Here is a 14,865-nt window from a genome sequence, read left to right as displayed (position 1 = left end):
TCCCACCTTCACACCATTATTATCCTCTCTTCCCCTCTCGATCATTTGATGGTCTCTCCCTGAGGAGCTCGCGAATCGGGGGAAGAGGCGGCCGCGGAGCGCAATGCCACGTCAGCGGCGTTAGGGATGGCAGCGGCGGCCACAAGGCAACGAGCATAGCGCGGGCGGCCGCGCGACGGCAGGGTGGTTCTCGTATCGTCGTGTCGCCGTGGCCGTCTGCATCGGCAACATCATGGCCGCGCTGCTCGTGCTCCTCTCCCTCACCTCCTTCGCCCCCACGCCCAGGCTTGCCGAAGTCGTGCAGTACATGGAGGAGCAGATTAGGAGGGTGGAGGATTTGCCGCGACTCGGAGCCCGTCGAGCTCGTCCAGGGGGTACCAATGTAGAATCTCGCTTCGAAATTTGACGTGCTATGTAGCTGGCTCGCGATCTACGGAGTAATTCAGAGCAGCAACCCGCATTAGACTGCTCATAGTGGGAGTAACTTAGGTAGTAACATCACATATTTCAAGATATTTTGGTGACATGGCATAGCAATAAATGAAGAAAGAGAGGGAGGTGGTAACTAGCTATGTTACCATAACATCACACACCCCAAGATAAAATGAGTCTACAAACTAATAAATGAGACTTTGCATGATACTATCTCTAAGTTACTTTCCACTATGAAGTTAGTAACATGAACTAGTAACTTATGCATGACACCACCTTAGACTAGTCATAGTGGGGAGTAACATAGAGTAGTAACATTGTGTATGTTACTACCCTATGTTACTACCTTCATAGTGGGTAGTTACATATATGTGGTGTCATGCATATCATATTTATTAGATTGTAGACTCATCTTGTCTTGAGAAGTGTGATGTTATGGTAACATAGCTAGTTACCACCCCACTCTCTTTCTTCATTTATTGAGATGCCATGTCACCAAAATACTTTGGGGTGTGTGATGTTACTACATATGTTACTCCCACTATGAGCAGCCTTATGTTACTCCCCACTATGAGCAGCCTTACGGTTGGAGATGGTATGAAGATTTTATTTTGGGATTCTCATTGGGTCGTTGGGCAATATTCAGAGCAGCAACCAGACGGCATATACTCTGCTTCCTCTGCTTAGCGCCTACATTGACCGTGGAGTGTTCTGCTATACCATGTGGTGTGTATTTTTCTATTGAGTCCGTTTGGTGTGTATTTTTTCAGGCAACTGTTCGGTTCATTAAAACCAGCTGCATGTTTAACTTCTAAACATTACAACTTTTGATTGTTCCTCTGCATACATTAGCTATCCCAGTCTCACATCCGCTATGTGCGGAAAAAAAATCGAGGTAGCTCAGGATACACCTCTATTCTATTTCTTTTGGTAGGGGTACACCTCAATTAGGGAGTAGAGTTATAAATTCCAAAATACTGAATTTGACTCATATGTTTGAATTTGAGCTGAGGCACTCAGCTGACCTTGAGAGTTCAGGCAGTGGCGTACGATCCAACGGGCGATATGGGACTATGGCCGTCGACTCTTATCCCGGCAGCAAGAAGAGCGGCGGCATTGCAGTGGGCTAGGCAGCTTCTTTTGATGGTTGCACTAGGTTTCAAAAATTGTTAGGAATGTGGTCCGAAAAGAGTCATGAATCTGAAACGTATGTTCACCACGTAATTCATACTTTCATGAGTCCTTATATGTAAAATGTAGCTCCATCGATGAATATTAATGAAGCTCTATGTCCTTCCCGAAAGTTTCCCTGTTTTTATTTTGGCAAATTTTGCTACAGGATACCGTTATTTTCTGGTATATGTTGAAACACACCGTCCAATTGTGTCTTCGCTAGGTACCATTATAATTTTGTGGTGCATTTAACAGAACACACAACCTAATTAAAAACGGAAAGTTTTGCACTTTTGACTGGGATGACTGGTTTTGAAGACAAAGTGCAAAACTTGATGTGTTCTGTCAAATATGCCATATAATTATAATGGTACCTGATAAAGATACATTCGAAGCGAACGGTGTGTTTTAGCAAATGACAAAATTAACGATGTCCTATGACAAATTTTCCCTTTTATTTTTAAACGCTTCTATCGACGAGGGAATTACTCCCCACTTTCAGTGGAACTTTCAACTTCAGGAGCTTCTTCCAGAAGACAGTGGAATTAGCATCTGACGCAGAAGGGTTAGGGCATGTACAATGGTAGAGAAGGCACGCATTTCCTTATAGCCACATCATCTAGAGATGACAATATATATAAGTCATACAATGTGTTATCTCTTATAACCTTCCCTAGCAATTAATGATAATTAATTAAAATTGGTAGGAAATTATGTTGCTAAGGGAAGACATGTCGTACAATGGAGAAAATGCCTTCCCTTATTTTCTAAGAGATGATCTATTAGCTAAGGAAAGACAACCTTCTCTACCTTCATTCTCTCTCCTCCAACTAAGCAAAAATCTGATATGGCACCTCTAAAAGAAGGCTGACGTCACCCCATTATACGTGCCCTTAGCACGTACTCCCTTCGGTCTTATTTAATTGACTCGAATTTAGTACAAATTTATACTAAATCTGAGTCAATTAAATAAGACTGGAGGGAGTACTAGTAAGAGATTGCCCAACACAGATCTCTTTCGTGGAAGTCGTTAGGATATCACGCTTGGCAGCAGGAGAAGCTGTAAAGGCACCAAGAGTATCCCCATGCAACTGTCGAGCTAGCAGCCCACTTGAGTGCCCCTGTGGCGATTGTGGCGTTTTTTCCGGCGACTGGCGGATGCCGTTCTACTCTCCCTCCCGATTCATTCTCAAGCTGCTCTGATTCCTCTCATCTTCCCAGATTCCTTTCCTAATCGTTTGGTCTCCACTCTGCATCCCAATTCCAATTCTCAGAAACACCTGGAAGTAGTTCCGTATAGCTCTTGTCCTCCGTGGCGAATGGGGATTTTGCGGCTACTGGGGTGATGCTGATCTCCTCTTTCTCCTGATTTCTTCTCTACTTTCCCTGATTCCTCAATCCGCCTCAGGATTCAACCCTATCCCCAAATCCGCCCCTCCCTTCCCACCATCAATCAGTCTCAATAAGTAGGGGCTGTTTCTTAGCATCAAGCACCACTCATAACTGTCTAGAAAAGCTTCGTTACTTCTCACCTAGGCGATTGCTCTGTTGTCGATGCCGCTCTGGACGGACGCGCGCCGACGCGAGTGCTGAGTATCGGACATCGAGGCTCCGTTTTTCTCTTCTTGTTCTGCAATCAATAGCCACCATCTCACTGCATCTGCAAACCGGCTTCCCTGGCACTTCTGTTCCAAAGCTACCTTTAGTTTCCTTGCCCAAAATCTAATTCGAAGAATAGTTTCACAGGAAAGGTGCTTCCACACACTCAAAGGACAAAAAGCATGGTATGGTTCTGAGAAAGAGTGATGGTGCTCCACCTACAGGAAAGAATGCTTTCGTTCTAGCATTTTCAGTGACAAACAGTAGCTCTACCACAACAATCAAGTTCAGTTTTGGGCTGTCAGAATTACTTGGCCAGGACTAATGAAGTTCACAGCATGGAACGGCCGAGGATTGGGAAATCGTGCGGCAGAGCGAGGGCTTTTGGATGTCAAGAAGCGTGAGGATCCAGATGTGTTGTTTCTCTCTGAAACAAAACTTGATGAACAACGTATGCAAAAATTCCGATGGTTGCTGGATATGCCAAATATGGTTGTGTACAACTGCAATGGCAGGAGTGGAGGCCTAGCTCTTTTGTGGAAGCATGATGTGGATGTCTCGGTCCGCGATGTTAAGCGTCTTTATATTGATGCTATTATTTCTGACGGTGGTGTGGTATGGAGATTCACTGGCGTGTACGGAGACCCCGAAAACAAGGAATTAACTTGGAGAGCTCTTCGGAACCTCAAACAGCAAGATTCAGGCCCCTGGCTTTGTATGGGCGATTTCAATGAAATATTATTCCAGCATGAGAAGGTTGGCGGTGCCCCAAAACCTCAAGCCCAAATGGACAGGTTTCGTGAAGCTATTGAGTTTTGCGAGCTAACTGACCTTGGATTCATGGGAGATATCTTTACCTGGAGGAACCATAGTCATCGTCATGACCGCTATATTAAAGAACGTCTTGACCGAGCGGTCGCCAATATTGAATGGCGTTATATATATCCTGCTGTGAAGATCATTAACGGCGAACCCCGGCATTCTGATCACCGTCCGTTGATCCTCGACACCAGTAGTACGCCGGTGCCCACTCCCAACTTTGATCATTCATTTAGATTTGAGGCGGCATGGCTCTAGGAGGATAACTGTGCAGAGATTGTGAAGGAGGCCTGGAATGATGTTTTTGATGGTTCTGGTTCAGCGGCTGACAGAATTAAGAAAGTTGCGCTCAAGCTTCAGGATTGGAATCAAAATGTCTTGGGAGATCTTGAAAAGCGCATCAAAAAAACAAGGAAGGACTTAAACCGCTGCCTCAAAGACACAATTTCTGAAGAATCAGTCCACCGCGAACATGTTTTGAGATTTAAACTGGAACGTCTTGAGAATCAGCTAGACATCTACTGGAAACAACGTGCTCATGTTGATTGGTTGAAACATGGAGACCGAAACACTCGCTTTTTTCATAGTTGCTGCTCAGGGAGAAAGAGAAGAAATAGAATCATAAAACTAAAAATAGAGAACGGTGATACCATTGAGAGGCAGGAAGAGTTAAAGCAACATATATCTGACTACTATAAATTACTCTTCACTGCCCAACCAGCAACTAATCTTTCTGAACTTTTAGAACATGTGCAACCACGTGTTACAGATTATATCAATAATTCTCTCTGTTCACCTTTTACTGAAGATGAAGTTTTTGAGGCCTTGCAGAACATTGGTGACTTGAAGGCACCGGGACCGGACGGTATGCCGGCAATTTTCTACAAAAGATTTTGGGAAGTAGTTGGTGACCGTGTCAAGAATGAGGTTCTGCAAGTTCTTAATGGTGGTCCTGTGCCGGTTGATTGGAATAATACAACTGTTATTCTAATTCCCAAAGTTAAGAACCCAAAGTACATAAAGGATTTGAGACCAATTAGTCTTTGCAATGTCATCTACAAAATTGTCTCTAAGGTTCTCACAACTAGACTTAAAGTATTTATTGGAGACTTAATTTCTGAAAACCAGAGTGCTTTTGTTCCTGGCCGGATCATCACTGACAATGTGTTGGTTGCTTATGAAATGACACATTTTATAAAAAACAAACGAAGTGGAGATGGTTATATGGCAATCAAGCTAGATATGAGTAAAGCTTATGATAGAGTGGAATGGAATTTCCTTGAAGCTATGCTCGTTAAACTTGGTTTCCACTCTAGTTGGGTATCTCTCCTAATGAAATGTGTTCGTTCTGTGTCCTACAGGATCAAGGTCAATGGGGAGCTTACTGATGTCATTCAACCACAACGTGGACTTAGACAGGGAGATCCTTTGTCCCCCTATCTTTTTTTGATTGTTGCTGAAGGTTTTTCATCACTTCTTCACACAGCTGTCCAACAAGGTCTCATCGAGGGTATCAAAATATGTCCGAATGCACCAAGTATCTCACACCTTCTCTTTGTTGATGACTCTTTGGTTTTGCTCAAAGCTGATTGTGACAATGCCACGGAGTTACAACGCATTTTAAACCATTATGAAGCGTGTTCAGGTCAAGTGATAAATAGAGAGAAAAGCACTGCCCTTTTCAGTCCAAACTGCAATGCTCTTCGGAAATCTGAGATACTTGACTGTCTTAATATGACAAGTGAAGGAACTAATGAGAAATATCTTGGTCTTCCTGTCTACATTGGGAGGGCAAAGAAAAGAGTGTTCCAATACTTGAAGGGTAAGATTTGGGCAAGGATCCAAGGATGGAAAGAAAAAATCCTATCTATAGCCGGGAAGGAAATTCTTATCAAGGCCGTGGCCCAAGCCATCCCCACCTTTGCTATGTCATGCTTTGACTTGACTAAAGAGTTGTGTGATGAAATCTCTGCCATGATATGCAAATTCTGGTGGAGCCAAATGGATAAAGAAACTAAGATGCACTGGCTCTCTTGGGAAAAATTATCAAAACCAAAGAAAGATGGGGGCTTAGGCTTCAGGGATCTCTACTCCTTTAATATAGCAATGCTAGCAAAACAAGCTTGGAGAATTCTTATTAACCCAAATTCTATGTGTGCAAAACTCCTACAATCTAGGTATTTCCCCACGGGTGATTTTTTGAATGTCTCTCCAACAGAAGGAATTTCATACACATGGCGTAGTATTCTAAAAGGTCGCGACCTCATCAAGCAAGGCTTAATCTGGCGTGTTGGTGATGGTCTTAGCATAAACATATGGGAGGACCCGTGGGTTCCTAGAGGCATTGATGGCGTGTATTTCACACGTTCGTTGGGCAACCCCAAGAGGAAGGTATGATGCGCACAGCAGCAAGTTTTCCCTCAGAAAGAAACCAAGGTTTATCGAACCAGGAGGAGCCAAGAAGCACGTTGAAGGTTGATGGCGGCGGGATGTAGTGCGGCGCAACACCGGAGATTCCGGCGCCAACGTGGAACCTGCACAACACAACCAAAGTACTTTGCCCCAACGAAACGAGTGAGGTTGTCAATCTCACCGGCTTGCTCGTAACAAAGGATTAACCGAATTGTGTGGAAGATGATTGTTTGCGAGAGAAAACGGTAAAAACAAGTATTGCAGCAGATTTATATTTCAGTATTAAAGAATGGACCGGGGTCCACGAGTTCACTAGAGGTGTCTCTCCCATAAGATAAAAGCATGTTGGGTGAACAAATTACGGTCGGGCAATTGACAAATAGAGAGGGCATAACAATGCACATACATGTCATGATAAGTATAGTGAGATTTAATTGGGCATTACGACAAAGTACATAGACCGCCATCCAAGCTGCATCTATGCCTAAAAAGTCCACCTTCGGGTTATCGTCCGAACCCCTTCCAGTATTAAGTTGCAAAGCAACGAGACAATTGCATTAAGTATGGTGCGTAATGTAATCAATAACTACATCCTCGGACATAGCATCAATGTTTTATCCCTAGTGGCAACGAGCACAACACAACCTTAGAACTTTACGTCATCGTCCCGGGTGTCAATGCAGGCATGAACCCACTATCGAGCATAAATACTCCCTCTTGGAGTTACTAGCATCAACTTGGCCAGAGCCTCTACTAATAACGGAGAGCATGCAAGATCATAAACAACACATATGCAATAACTTGATAATTAACATAACATGGTATTCTCTATCCATCGGATCCCGACAAACACAACATAGAGTATTACAGATGGATGATCTTGATCATGTTAGGCAGCTCACAAGATCCAACAATGAAGCACAATAAGGAGAAGACAACCATCTAGCTACTGCTATGGACCCATAGTCCGAGGGGTGAACTACTCACTCATCACTCCGGAGGCGACCATGGCGGTGTAGAGTCCTCCGGGAGATGAATCCCCTCTCCGGCGGGGTGCCGGAGGAGATCTCCGAGAATCCCCGAGATGGGATTGGCGGCGGCGGCGTCTCGCAAGGTTTTTCGTATCGTGGTTTTTCGCCTCGGGGGTTTCGCGACGGAGGCTTTAAGTAGGCGGAAGGGCGAGTCGGGGGGCCGACGAGGGGCCCACACCACGGGCGGCGCGGGCCCCCCTTGGCCGCGCCGCCTTGTGGTTTGGCCACCTCGTGGCCCCACTGCGTATGCTCTTCGGTCTTCTGGAAGGTTCGTGGCGAAATAGGCCCCTGGGTCTTTGTTTCGTCCAATTCCGGGAATATTTCGTTACTAGGATTTCTGAAACCAAAAACAGCAGAAAACGACAGCGGCACTTCGGCATCTTGTTAATAGGTTAGTTCCGGAAAATGCACGAATATGACATAAAGTGTGCATAAAACATGTAGGTATCATCAATAATATGGCATAGAACATAAGAAATTATCGATACGTCGGAGACGTATCAAGCATCCCCAAGCTTAGTTCCGCTCGTCCCGAGCGAGGTAAAACGATAACAAAGATAATTTCTGAAGTGATATGCCATCATAACCTTGATCATACTATTTGTAAACATATGTAGTGAATGCAGCGATCGAAACAATGGTAATGACATGAGTAAACAAGTGAATCATAAAGCAAAGACTTTTCATGAATAGTACTTCAAGACAAGTATTAATAACTCTTGCATAAGAGTTAACTCATAAAGCAATAAATCAAAGTAAAGGTATTGAAGCAACACAAAGGAAGATTAAGTTTCAGCGGTTGCTTTCAACTTGTAACATGTATATCTCATGGATAATTGTCAACATAGAGTAATATAACAAGTGCAATATGCAAGTATGTAGGAATCAATGCACAGTTCACACAAGTGTTTGCTTCTTGAGGTGGAGAGAGATAGGTGAACTGACTCAACATAAAAGTAAAAAGAATGGTCCTTCAAAGAGGAAAGCATCGATTGCTATATTTGTGCTAGAGCTTTTATTTTGAAAACATGAAACAATTTTGTCAACGGTAGTAATAAAGCATATGAGTTATGAAAGTTATATCTTACAAGTTGCAAGCCTCATGCATAGTATACTAATAGTGCCCGCACCTTGTCCTAATTAGCTTGGACTACCGGATCTTTGCAATGCACATGTTTTAACCAAGTGTCACAATGGGGTACCTCCATGCCGCACTGTACAAAGGTCTAAGGAGAAAGCTCGCATTTTGGATTTCTCGCTTTTGATTATTCTCAACTTAGACATCCATACCGGGACAACATGGACAACGGATAATGGACTTCTCTTTAATGCATAAGCATGTGGCAACAATTATTATTCTCATATGAGATTGAGGATATGTGTCCAAAACTGAAACTTCCACCATGAATCATGGCTTTAGTTAGCGGCCCAATGCTCTTCTCTAACAATATGCATGCTCCAACCATTAAGGTGGTAGATCTCTCTTACTTCGGACAAGACGGACATGCATAGCAACTCACATGATATTCAACAAAGAATAGTTGATGGCGTCCCCGAAGCATGGTTATCGCACAACAAGCAACTTAATAAGAGATAAAGTGCATAAGTACATATTCAATACCACAATAGTTTTTAAGCTATTTGTCCCATGAGCTATATATTGCAAAGGTGAATGATGGAATTTTAAAGGTAGCACTCAAGCAATTTACTTTGGAATGGCAGGTAAATACCATGTAGTAGGTAGGTATGGTGGACACAAATGGCATAGTGGTTGGCTCAAGTATTTTGGATGCATGAGAAGTATTCCCTCTCGATACAAGGTTTAGGCTAGCAAGGTTATTTGAAACAAACACAAGGATGAACGGTGCAGCAAAACTCACATAAAAGACATATTGTAAACATTATAAGACTCTACACCGTCTTCCTTGTTGTTCAAAACTCAATACTAGATATTATCTAGACTCTAGAGAAACCAAATATGCAAACCAAATTAGCAAGCTCTAAGTATTTCTTCATTAATGGGTGCAAAGTATATGATGCAAGAGCTTAAACATGAGCACAACAATTGCCAAGTATCAAATTATCCAAGACATTTTAGAGTTACTACATGTAGCATTTTCCAATTCCAACCATATAACAATTTAACGAAGAAGAAACTTCGCCATGAATACTATGAGTAGAGCCTAAGGACATACTTGTCCATATGCTACAGCGGAGCGTGTCTCTCTCTGACAAAGTGAATGCTAGGATCCATTTTATTCAAACAAAACAAAAAACAAAAACAAACCGACGCTCCAAGCAAAGTACATAAGATGTGACGGAATAAAAATATAGTTTCAGGGGAGGAACCTGATAATGTTGTCGATGAAGAAGGGGATGCCTTGGGCATCCCCAAGCTTAGACGCTTGAGTCTTCTTAGAATATGCAGGGGTGAACCACCGGGGCATCCCCAAGCTTAGAGCTTTCACTCTCCTTGATCATATTGCATCATACTCCTCTCTTGATCCTTGAAAACTTCCTCCACACCAAACTCGAAACAACTCATTAGAGGGTTAGTGCACAATAAAAATTCACATGTTCAGAGGTGACACAATCATTCTTAACACTTCTGGACATTGCATAAAGCTACTGGACATTAATGGATCAAAGAAATTCATCCAACATAGCAAAAGAGGCAATGCGAAATAAAAGGCAGAATCTGTCAAAACAGAACAGTCCGTAAAGATGGATTTTATTAGGGCACCAGACTTGCTCAAATGAAAATGCCCAAATTGAATGAAAGTTGCTTACATATCTGAGGATCATGCACGTAAATTGGCTTAATTTTCTGAGCTACCTACAGGGAGGTAGACCCAGATTCGTGACAGCAAAGAAATCTGGAACTGCGCAGTAATCCAAATCTAGTACTTACTTTACTATCAAAGACTTTACTTGGCACAACAAAACTCAAAACTAAGATAAGGAGAGGTTGCTACAGTAGTAAACAACTTCCAAGACTCAAATATAAACCAAGTACTGTAGCAAAATAACACATGGGTTATCTCCCAAGAAGTTCTTTCTTTATAGCCATTAAGATGGGCTCAGCAGTTTTAATGATGCACTCGCAAGAAATAGTATTTGAAGCAAAAGAGAGAATCAAGAGGCAAATTCAAAACACATTTAAGTCTAAAATGCTTCCTATGCATAGGAATCTTGTAAATAAACAAGTTCATGAAGAGCAAAGTAACAAGCATAGGAAGATAAAACAAGTGTAGCTTCAAAAATTTCAGCACATAGAGAGGTGTTTTAGTAACATGAAAATTTCTACAACCATATTTTCCTCTCTCATAATAATTTTCAGTAGCATCATGAGCAAACTCAACAATGTAACTATCACATAAAGCATTCTTATCATGAGTCTCATGCATAAAATTATTACTCTCCACGTAAGCATAATCAATTTTATTAGTTGTAGTGGGAGCAAATTCAACAAAGTGGCTATCATCATATATAGGAGGCATATTGTAATCATAAAAGAAAATTTTCTCCTCAATGCTTGGGGGACTAAAAAGATCATGCTCATCAGAGCCAGCTTCCCCAAGCTTAGAATTTTCCATAGCATTAGCAACAATGGTGTTCAAAGCATCCATAGTAATAACATTCCCATTAGCATGCATATAAAGTTCCATGGGTTTTTTAATTCTCTCTTCAAACACATCATATCCTAATTCAAGATAAAGTTCATAAAGATCTCTCATATTTTTGTTGTTTTCCATTATGCTTAACTAGTGAAATAAAAACATGCATGATATTAAGTAAAGTAAAACAAGTAACTAATTTTTTTGTGTTTTTGATATAGCAAACAAGATAGTAAATAAAGTAAAGCTAGCAACTAATTTTTTTTTGTGTTTTGATATAATGCAGCAAACAAAGTAGTAAATAAAATAAAGCAAGACAAAAACAAAGTAAAGAGATTGGGAAGTGGAGACTCCCTTGCGGCGTGTCTTGATCTCCCCGACAACGGCGCCGGAAAATATGCTTGATGGCGTGTATTTCACACGTTCGTTGGGCAACCCCAAGAGGAAGGTATGATGCGCACAGCAGCAAGTTTTCCCTCGAGAAAGAAACCAAGGTTTATCGAACCAGGAGGAGCCAAGAAGCACGTTGAAGGTTGATGGCGGCGGGATGTAGTGCGACGCAACACCGGAGATTCCGGCGCCAACATGGAACCTGCACAACACAACCAAAGTACTTTGCCCCAACGAAACAGGTGAGGTTGTCAATCTCACCGGCTTGCATGTAACAAAGGATTAACCGAATTGTGTGGAAGATGATTGTTTGCGGAGAAAACGAGTAAAAACAAGTATTGCAGCAGATTTGTATTTCAGTATTAAAGAATGGACCGGGGTCCACAGTTCACTAGAGGTGTCTCTCCCATAAGATAAAAGCATGTTGGGTGAACAAATTACAGTCGGGCAATTGACAAATAGAGAGGGCATAACAATGCACATACATGTCATGATAAGTATAGTGAGATTTAATTGGGCATTACGACAAAGTACATAGACCGCCATCCAACTGCATCTATGCCTAAAAGTCCACCTTCAGGTTATCGTCCGAACCCCTTCCGGTATTAAGTTGCAAAGCAACGGACAATTGCATTAAGTATGGTGCGTAATGTAATCAATAACTACATCCTCGGACATAGCATCAATGTTTTATCCCTAGTGGCAACGACACAACACAACCTTAGAACTTTCACGTCACTTGTCCCAGGTGTCAATGCGGGCATGAACCCACTATCGAGCATAAATACTCCCTCTTGGAGTTACTAGCATCAACTTGGCCAGAGCCTCTACTAATAACGGAGAGCATGCAAGATCATAAACAACACATATGCAATAACTTGATAATTAACATAACATGGTATTCTCTATCCATCGGATCCCGACAAACACAACATAGAGTATTACAGATGGATGATCTTGATCATGTTAGGCAGCTCACAAGATCCAACAATGAAGCACAATGAGGAGAAGACAACCATCTAGCTACTGCTATGGACCCATAGTCCAGGGGTGAACTACTCACTCATCACTCCGGAGGCGACCATGGCGGTGTAGAGTCCTCCGGGAGATGAATCCCCTCTCCGGCAGGGTGCCGGAGGAGATCTCCGGAATCCCCCGAGATGGGATTGGCGGCGGCGGCGTCTCGGTAAGGTTTTCCGTATCGTGGTTTTTCGCCTCGGGGGTTTCGCGACGGAGGCTTTAAGTAGGCGGAAGGGCGAGTCGGGGGGCTAACGAGGGGCCCACACCACGGGGCGGCGCGGGCCCCCTTGGCCGCGCCGCCTTGTGGTTTGGCCACCTCGTGGCCCCACTTCGTATGCTCTTCGGTCTTCCGGAAGGTTCGTGGCGAAATAGGCCCCTGGGTCTTTGTTTCGTCCAATTCCGAGAATATTTCGTTACTAGGATTTACGAAACCAAAAACAGCGAGAAAACAGACAAGCGGCACTTCGGCATCTTGTTAATAGGTTAGTTCCAGAAAATACACGAATATGACATAAAGTGTGCATAAAACATGTAGGTATCATCAATAATATGGCATAGAACATAAGAAATTATCGATACGTCGGAGACGTATCAGGCATCACTAGAAGACCAAGTACACACCGTGACCGACATCAATTACTAGAGCGAGTCTGCGATCTCATCTGCCCGGTCACAGGACAATGGGACCAAGATCTTGTCAGGCAAACTTTCAATGAAGATGATGTTGAACAGATCCTCACCATCCCAATCCAAAAAAGATTTGATGATTTTCCAGCTTGGCACCCTGACCCGAAGGGTGTTTTCTCCGTCAGGTCAGCATACAAGCTCAGGCTCAAGTTGCAGGATGTTGCTGCAGGCGAAACATCCACATCTTCTGCAGCAAATCCGGCAACAGGCACATCAAGCAAATGGCAAATGATCTGGAGCCTGAAAACCCCAAGGAAAATTAGTATGTTCCTTTGGCGCTTGGGACACAATAGCCTGCCTGTCAAGATGAACCTACAACGTAGAGGGCTGGACCTTGATACCCTCTGCCCTATGTGCCACAGACTTGACGAGGATTGCGGCCACATATTCCTCAAATGCAAATTTGCCAAATCAGTTTGGCGCGAAGCAAATATGGAGTGTGTCCGACAAGAGCTGTTGCAATGTACAAATGCCTTGCAAACTATTGATGCTTTATTGAAGTTGGATGAGAACTCCCGCATGCTCTCCATCACACTTCTTTGGAAGATCTGGAGTACTCGAAATTCAGTGAACGCTGGGGACAAGTCTCCTATCCCGGCTATTGTTGCCTCAACAGCAATTCAGTATAACGTTGAATGCACTACCTACTTGTGTAAAAGTCCTGTTGTTTCTATTCCAGCCAGTGCTCGATGGACCCAACCCCCTGCAGACTACTTAAAAATCAACATTGATGGTTCGTTTCGCAGGGAATATGGCACGGACGGATGGGGATTCTGTATTAGAGACTGCAATGGTGAGGTTTGCGGTGCAGGTATGGGGCAGCTAGTTCATGTCGCTGATGCTCTCCAGGCTGAAACGATTGCATGTTTGAAAGCCATTGAATTTGCAGCCGAGGCTGGCATGGGACGGATAATAATTGAAACCGATGCAGTCTTGCTAAAATCGGCTCTCCAATCCACCGAGTATGATTCGGCACGCCACGGAGTACTCTTCAGGGAGGCAAAATTTCTGCTACTTACCAACTTCATAGATTACAAAGTTTTGTACTGCAACCGTACTTGTAATAGAGTGGCTCATGTTTTAGCTGCTAATGGTGCTAGCTTAGCCTCGGGTGGTGTTATGTTGTGGCATGATCATGTACCAAATTGTGTATCTCATATTGTTGCTACCGAGTTTGGTGCAACTGATCAATAAAGTCCACAGTTTGCTGTCAAAAAAAAAAAAAAAAAAAGCTGTAAAGGCACCTTCGTCGTACTCCGGTGACGATCCGCTCGTGAGCTGCGTACGGCACGGCGATACCATCGCGCGAGGCGGAAAATATCACACCGGCGAGCGAAAAGCCGACGGAACCACTCCCCAGATCGAGGAAACACGAGAGACGCGTTCTCTCCGCCGCGCGCGCGCGCTCGTGGCCCTGGCCGCGGCCACGCATGGATTACGAGCGAGGCGTTGCCGTTCGCGGGCGGCCGGAAAGCCGGCGGGCGGCTTACCCGGAAGGGAAGGGGGGAGGAGAAGCGGCCATCTGTCGCTCTAGCCATGCGTGCTCGGCGTGCGTATATATAGCGGCGGATCGACGGAGAGATTCTCACTACTCCAATTCCCATTCCTCCGGTGTTCCCCAGCCTCCGCCTCTGCCTCCCCTGCTCCCAGACTTTGGTCTGCCTGCCTCTTGAAATCCGCTGCTC

The sequence above is a fragment of the Lolium rigidum genome, chromosome 1 (genome assembly GCF_022539505.1).
Source record: "Lolium rigidum isolate FL_2022 chromosome 1, APGP_CSIRO_Lrig_0.1, whole genome shotgun sequence".
Taxonomy (NCBI): Eukaryota; Viridiplantae; Streptophyta; class Magnoliopsida; order Poales; family Poaceae; genus Lolium; species Lolium rigidum.
This window is presented reverse-complemented; position numbering follows the sequence as displayed.